We start from the raw sequence: 8,638 nt of genomic DNA, 5'->3' as shown, positions 1-8,638 counted from the left end.
GATCGGGTCCGGACTCTCGAGCAGCGAGTCCGGACCTTAGAGAACCACATTGACGACCTCGAGAATCAAGGTCGTCGAGAAAATATTCATTTGCTGGGCCTTCCCGAACGGGAAGAGGAAAGCCAGCTCACAGCGTTCCTCGAACAGCAGCTTCCACAGCTGTTAAAGCTGGAGGCTGGATCAGGCCAGGTAAGGGTGGAATGGGCCTACTGGGTCGCAATACGCGGGCTCAGCTTGAACCAGCGCCCCTGCCCGGTCCTGTCCTGGATACAGAGCTATAAGGAGAGGCAGATACTCCTAGAAGCCTCTAGAAATCTTGGAAAAGATTCCCAAGCCATGGTCTATAAAGGTTCCAAGATCATGGTATTCCAGGACTTTTCCCCAGCTCTGGTCCAAAAGAGGAAGGCATTCGATGAGGCGAACAAGTGTTTAAGGGACTTAAATATTCAGTACTCCTTACGTTACCCAGCGACGCTATGCTTTAACCATGAAGGATCTGTGTATAACTTTGGATCGCCAGAAAAGGCTAAGGAATTTTTGGACTCTCTTAGATAAATTGTAAGAGGTAATTGATGTTGGTTTGCTCTCTCCCCACTCCAATTTACAACCCCCTTTTTTTATATTAATCTCTTTTTTTACCTTACTGTTTAATATTGTCTTGGGGGGGGGGGGGAAAGAGGGATTTATTTATTTGTTCTCTACTTAGCGATTTTCTCCCCCTCCTTTTTTTTAAAATAAATATAGGCCGGGGGATCTAGTTAATGTTGGCGGGGGGAGGTGGTTACCTCATTCTATTTTACCTCTGTCTCTAGGACTGGGGTTGTTTTCCCTTGTTATTTTGTATTATTATATTTAATTATTACTTGTTGTGGTTGTAATTTTATAGGTATATATGTTTATACATGGTATTAACATTACCAAATATATCCAGGTGTTGGTGTGGGTGGGGGAGTGGGGGTAGGGTTAACTCCACCTCTGTAGTATATTTGTATTTTCCTCAACCTATTGAGGAGCGCCTGGGTCAAGGGTGGGGCACTGGTTGGGAGAGGATACGATGGACTGTTGGAAAGGAAGTGATACCCCCTGGGAACAAGGGGGAAAATCTCCATTTAAATACATTTTATATTTTTTAAAGTTCGAAATAGTTTTTTATTATACTGTTGTGAGTGTATTAGAGAGCCTTTATTTTTGTGAATTTTATATGCTCTATGCTCGGGATGTTCTGGATAGGGTTTCCCCTCCCGAGGGGTCTCGGATTTGCTCGGACGATTATGGTTGATCAGTCGGTTAAGTGGTGCACCTGGAATGTCAAGGGGAGTAAGTCACCAGTCAAAAGGAAGAAAATATTATCAAATCTCAAGAAAGAAAGGGTTGATATAGCTCTCCTACAGGAGACACATTTGTTGGATAAAGAACACTTGAAATTATGGCAGGGTGGATTTGATCAGGCCTTTTTTTCTTCTTTTAGCTCAAAAAGCAGGGGAGTTATTATTCTTATTCAGAAGAATTTCACTTTCAAAATTCTAAATCAGATAAAAGACTAATCTGGACGATATATTCTGATTAAAGCCCTTATAAATGGAGAGGAATATGGGATTTTAAGTTTGTATTGCCCCCCGGCGCATCCTTTTAAATTTATAACGGAAGCCATCTCCAAATTGATGGCTCTCGGTGCACGTCATACAATTATAGGGGGAGACTTTAATTGTATCATTGATCCAGAATTAGATAGGATTCCCAAGAGTACTGCAGGAGTATCTCCCAGATCTAGACAATTGGTGGATTTGAACAAAGGATTAGGACTAGTAGATGTGTGGAGATGCCTTCATCTACAGGGCAGAGATTTTTCTTTTTACTCCAATCCACATAAATGTCACACCAGAATTGATACGTTTTTTGCCCCCTCGATTTTTTAAAATTCCATATCATCCTGTAAAATAGGTGGTATAGCAATTTCCGATCACGCTGCTGTATATATGGAAACCAAGGCAAGGAACAATGAGACATCCCCTCGGCATTGGCGTATGAACCCCTTCCTGATGAAAGACAGTAAATTTGTAAAGTACTTCTCTCAAGAACTTAAAACTTTTTTAGAAATTTATTCAGGTACGGCTAGCAACCCATCAATGATGTGGGAGACCATCAAAGCTTACAGCGTGAGGTTTGATCATTTCATACTCAGCAACACAGAAAAAACTCAAGGGAGAACAGCGTCTGAAACAGCATTCGCTGACAGACCTTCTATTATCAAATTACAAAGGATTATGGCCTTTAGGACAGCTCTAAACACCACGCTTACCCAAACGGCTAAGAGGGAAATATTATTTGCAAAACAAAGGTTATATGAATTTGGCGATAAACCGGGAAGATACTTAGCATTTCTCGCAAGGAAATAAAAGGCCCCTCAAACTATCACATCTATCAAGGAAGGTACGGGTATTCTGACTCATGATCACAAAAGGATTAACGCAATCTTTAGAAAATTTTATTCTGATTTATATAAATCGCAGGATTGTGAAGACAGGACTAGAAGGATGCAATCATTTTTGAAAAGTTTGACCTTTCCGGACCTAACTCCGGAACAGGTATCGGTCTTGAATGCTCCCCTAACAGTCCAAGAAATACTTGACGCAATTAGGCAACTTCAGAGCGGTAAGGCACCTGGCCCAGATGGCTTTCAAGCTGAATTCTATAAAGAATTTACAGGAATATTGGCTGGTCCACTTATGGACATGTATAACTACGCATAGAGTCAGGGCTGTCTCCCGCCTTCGTTGAAAGAGGCAAATATCTCTCTTATCCTTAAAAAAGGAAAGGACCCAGACTCATACAGACCGATATCCCTGCTAAATGTAGGTTTTTAAATCCTTTCTAAAACGTTAGCATTGAGGCAAGAAAGGGTATTGCCACATATCATAAAGGAGGATCAGACGGGGTTTATTAAAGGCTGTAGATCATCCAGTAATGTTAGAAGGGTTTTGGATCTGATTCAAGCCTGCCATCAGGGAAAGATACCAGGGTAGTAGTCTCATTAGACGCGGAAAAGGCATTCGACAGGGTTGAATGGTCACATCTGTTTTACATATTGGAAAGGTTTGGCGTTGGAAAGGTGTTTACCAAATGGGTCTCAACACTATATAGTGATCCCAAAGCAGTTGTGATTACCAATGGACTTGGCTCGGATAGCTTCAGTGTGGGTAGGGGCTGCCGTCAGGGATGTCCTCTCTCACCATTGCTATTTACGCTAATAATTAAACCACTAGCAGAAGCTATATGGTCTGATCCTAATATAACGGCCCCGAGGATTGGTACAGGTAAACATAAAAATACCCTTTATGCAGATGATATTCTTCTATTCCTCAGTAATCCTCTAATGTCCATACCTCGCTTAATCCAAGTTATTAATAAATTTAGTGCATTCTCAGGCTATAAAATGAATTTCTCAAAATCGGAGGCTATGCCAATGGGAGGCCTTGCTATGATACCCCACTTAGTGGACGGATCCCACTTTCACTTTTGGTGGTCCCTGGAGAGTTTCTTATATTTAGACATTTTTATCACCCCAGTATTTGGCCAGCTATACAAGGCTAACTTTGTGCATTTACTGGAAAGGATAAGGCAGGACTTCCAGCGATGGGGAGACCTTCCAATTTCCTGGCTGGGTAGAATAGCACTAATTAAAATGAATGTCCTGCCCCGTCTCCTATCCCCTATGAGAATGCTCCCGGTGATGCTGCCGAGGCTGGCTCTACGTAAATTATATGGCTGGTTGGGTTCCTTCATCTGGAATCATAGACGGCCCCTCATTAAGCTGAAGAAGCTACAGCTTCCACAGGCAAGGGGAGGACTGGACTTCCCAGATTTTAGGAAATATCAGTTCAGTTCCCTATTAAGTTACATAGCTGATTGGGTCTTGTCTGACCCACAATCAATCTGGCTGGACATCGAGGCTTCTCAAGTAAAATGCCCACTTATTAACCTTTTACTTTCAGACAAGAGGAAAATCATCACGGATCACTGTAAAAACCCTATAATACTAAACACAATTAAAGCTTGGAATATAATGCGTCAAAATGAGGGCAACTCACATAAAACATCCCCCTAGCCATCGATAGTAGGAGCATGGGGATTTCAACCGGGGTTTACAGATGCCACCTTCAAACTCTGGAGATCCAGGGGTATCTCATGTCTAGGGGATCTGTTTAAAGAAGGGGCCCTGATGTCTTTTGAACTGCTGCGTCAGAAATTCGGATTACCTAATGGAGACCTCTTTCGATACTTCCAAATTCGAGATTACATACAGAAGAAGACTATGTTATTAGATAGTCTTTATAAATCAGATAGAGAGCGTAGAGTGCTATGGCCAATGGGGGTATCTTCCGTCAGTAATATTTATCATTTACTACATGATGAAGTATCGGGAGATATGGACAATCTGCTTAAAACATGGGATCAGGATTTGGGACTGGAAATCTCTATAGAAACGTGGAGTGACATTTGGGAAAACGCCAGAAGAATCACCATCTGCAACAGAACCCAGACCATTCAGCTGAAGATACTTCACAGGGCCCATATAGCTCCGGCTCGATTGGCAAAATTTAAGGCAGGAACATCTCCAATGTGTCCCAAATGTAAAATAGAGGTGGGCACTCTTGTACATTGCCTATGGACCTGTCATAAGATCCGTAGATATTGGACTAAAGTAGCAAGTGCTCTGACAGAAATCTTAGGAACGGAAATTAGAGTGGACCCTGTATCTCTCCTTTTGGGCTTTTCGAGCTTACCCTCCCTGGATATGCACGGGAAGAGATGATTTTCCATTCTCTCTTTCTGTGCAAGGAAAAATATTTTGGTGAACTGGGTGGCTGAGGGCCCCCCTGGACTTTCGAATTGGCACAAAATAATCATGGAATATATTCCCCTTGACTTCCTTACAAACATGGTGCACCGAAAGACCGCATTATTCCATAAAATATGGCGGCCCTTCTTCAATTACACAGATACAGATATTTCGGCCATCCTAACAAGGGCTTTTATTTAATTGAGATGGTGACCCTGGCTGGTCCAGGGCCCCTTGGGAGAGGAATCCCGCACAAATGCGGGTTTTGTTATGATTTGATGTTAATACATTCCCATCATGTATCTCATTACCCAATTTCTGTTATCCATCTGTTTTTATTTTCTCTTCTTTGAGAAATGTAAGAGACTTAATTATACACTCTGGCTAGTTGTAGGTTAGATTAGGAGTTAGCTGCAAATGTGTTGCTGGTTAAAGCACAGCAGGCCCAGGCAGCATCTCAGGAATAGAGAATTCGACGTTTCGAGCATAAGCCCTTCATCAGGAATGAGAGAGAGTAGCCAAGCAGGCTAAGATAAAAGGTAGGGAGGAGGGACTAGGGGGAGGGGCGATGGAGGTGGGATAGGTGGAAGGAGGTCAAGGTGAGGGTGATAGGCCGGAGTGGGGTGGGGGCGGAGAGGTCAGGAAGAGGATTGCAGGTTAGGAGGGCGGTGCTGAACGTGGCTGATTAGTAGTTAGTTGAGTTTTTTTTTCTCTCGGTATCTTTTTTGTTTGATAAGTTTTGGTTATTATTTATTTAAGATTTAATTGTTTACCAATGCTTATACTTGGGGTTTTTAATTTGTAAACTTGTAAAATATATTAAATTTTCAATAAAAATATCTATAAAATAATAAAATCATGCAACACGAGGTTATAGTCCAACAGGTTTATTTGGAAGCACTAGCTTTCACAGAGCTGTCCTTCGTCAGGTGGTTGTGGAGTAAAATTTCATAAGACACGTAAGTTATAGCAAGAGATTACAGTGCGATACAATGATATATTGAATGAAGCTGGATTGTTAAATTTTTCATCTTTTAGAATGGGTTGCAGGTTTCGGTTCATTATTGTTGTAGCTGGGTGTACACTGCATTACAGCGACACAGATGGTGGGAGGACTGAATAGCAGGGGGCGTTGTGGCTGGGTGTACACTGCATTACAGCGACACTGATGGTGGGAGGACTGAATAGCAGGGGGCATTGTGACCAGGTGTACACTACATTACAGCAACACAGATGGTGGGAGGACTGAATGGCAGCAGTGTTGTAGCTGGTGTGTACACTGTGTTACAGCGACACAGCTGGTGGGAGGACTGAATAGCAGGGGGCGTTGTGGCTGGGCTGTACACTGTGTTACAGCGACACAGATGGTGGGAGGACTGAATAGCAGGGGACGTTGTGGCTGCGCTGTACACTGTTACTGTTGGACTATAATTGTGTGATTTTTAACAATAATAAATCAAATTAAAAGAAGTATTGATCCACTCCCTTTCTGTGGACTCCTTGTGAATCTGCTTTCAGGCACCGCATTCACTCAAGGGAAAGAAACTGCCATCCTTACCTGGTCTGGCCTACATGTGACTCCAGACCCACAGCCATGTGGCTGACTCTTAACTGCCCTCTGGGCAATTACAGAAGGGCAATAAATGCTGGGCCTAGCCAGCGACACCCTCATCCCGTGAATGAATAGGAAAAAAATGAACGCACTTCACAAACGACCTAACCTCACGCCCCTGTGGTTCTCTGCCAATGATCAGCCAGAACCCCCCCTTGTTGATTTAATCCCGAACCAGCTGAAGAAACCAGACACTTCATTCCATTCGTGAGAAAAAGCCCACTTTCAGAACGCAGACTCACACTGTCCTGTTTCATACCAACAGACACAGCTATCTCTGCAACACAAGGACTCTTTTTTTAAAAAAGTTTATTCACAGGATCACTGGCTGGGCAGAGCATTCCTTGCCCATCCCTCATTGCCCAGAGGGCAGGTCAGAGTCAACTAAGGGCTACGGGGAGAACGCTGGTAAGTGGAGTTGAAATGCCCATCAGCCATGATTGAATGGCGGAGTGGACTCGATGGGCCGAATGGCCTGCCTTCCACTCCTATGTCTTATGGTCTTAACTGTATCGCTGTGGCCTGACCAGGTAAAGATGGCAGCTTCCTTCCCTCAAAGGGAACCAGATGGGTTTTTCCAACAATCAGCAATGGCTTCCATGGTCATCACTGGACTCATAACTTTTACCGAATTCAGAGTTTACCAGCAAGGCGAGTCCCCAGAACATTACCCAGGTCTCGGGGTTAAAACTCTAGCCATAACGCCACTAGGCCATCACCACTCAAATCATCAAACTATTTATCAAATTAACTCCAGCCAGGCTCATTTTCCCCGGGGAGGCAGAGTCCAAAACCAGAGGGCATGGATTTAAGGTGAGAGGGGAAAGATTTCAAAGGGACTTAAGGGGCAACTTTTATCACGCAGAGGGTGGTACGTGTATGGAATGAGCTGCCGGAGGAAGTGGTGGAGGCTGGTACAATTGCAACATTTAAAAGGCATCTGGATGGGTATATGAATAGGAAGGGTTTAGAGGGATATGGGCCAAGTGATGGCAAACGGGGCTAGGTTAGGTTGGGATATCTGGTCGGCATGGACGAGTTGAAATGAAGGGTCTGTTTCCGTGCTGTGTGTCTGTTCAGTGAGTTCAGCAGCACTCCCTAGGACCATTAAGTGTATAAGTCCTATAGAGTCATAGAGGTGTACAGCATGGAAACAGACCCTTCGGTCCAACCTCTCCATGCCGACCAGATATCCCAACCCAATCTAGTCCCACCTGCCAGCACCCGGCCCATCTCTATGACAATGACTATAGCTAATTAAAGAGACATTGTAACACCTAAAAGGATGTCAAGCAGTCAGGTAACATGATCCCATCCACAGCCTTCTGCCCGGACCTGATAATGGCCACCTTCGCTCAGACCAAGGATCAAACCCACAAGGAAGTTCCTCCCATCCCATCCTTGCGCTGGAAAAGCAAAGACCAAGAGCAAGAGGCTGAGGTACAAGTTACCTTTCAGGAGCAGGGCCTCCTGAGACCGTAGATCCCCTGCACCATGGTAGCTGGCCATTCGGCCCATCGAGTCTACACTGCCCCTCCGAAGATTATCCCAACCAGACCCAGACCCCTCCCCCCAACCTAACCCTGCATTTCTCATGGCCAATCCACCTAACCTTAGACTGTGGGAGGAAACTGTGGCACCTGAGGGGGGAACATGCAAACTCCATACAGGCAGTGTGCCCGAGACTGGAATCGAACCCAGGTCCCTGGCGCTGTGAGGCAACAGTGCTAACCACTGAGCCACCCCATTACGAAAGCAGGTCTGCAGCTTTACACACCCAGTGCCTCTCAGACTCCTCAAGGTCCCAGCATTCTTTGGTCTGAGACGTTCCAGGTATTTTCTCACCAACTTGTTCCGAGATGTTATGCCATCCTGCGGGAGCAGGTGGTACTTGAACCCAGATCCCCTGGCTTCGAAGTAGGGACATTACCATTGACCACAATAGCCCGACAATTTCTCTCGGAGGGTTTTCATACATCACAGGTACAGTTGCAACACTTGGAAGACATTAGGATAAGTACACGAACCGGGAAGGTTTGGAGGGAACAGGCAGCTGGGAATGGTTTAGTTTGGGATTGTGGGTGGCATGGGCTTCCACGTATACGGCTCTATAAATCAACCTGTTCAAAAGGTGTTCTGCCACACCTCTGGACCAAGTGGGACTTGAATCTTGGGACACTAACACT

The sequence above is a fragment of the Hemiscyllium ocellatum genome, chromosome 44 (assembly GCF_020745735.1).
Source record: "Hemiscyllium ocellatum isolate sHemOce1 chromosome 44, sHemOce1.pat.X.cur, whole genome shotgun sequence".
Classification (NCBI taxonomy): Eukaryota; Metazoa; Chordata; class Chondrichthyes; order Orectolobiformes; family Hemiscylliidae; genus Hemiscyllium; species Hemiscyllium ocellatum.
Note: the sequence above shows the minus strand (reverse complement) of the source record.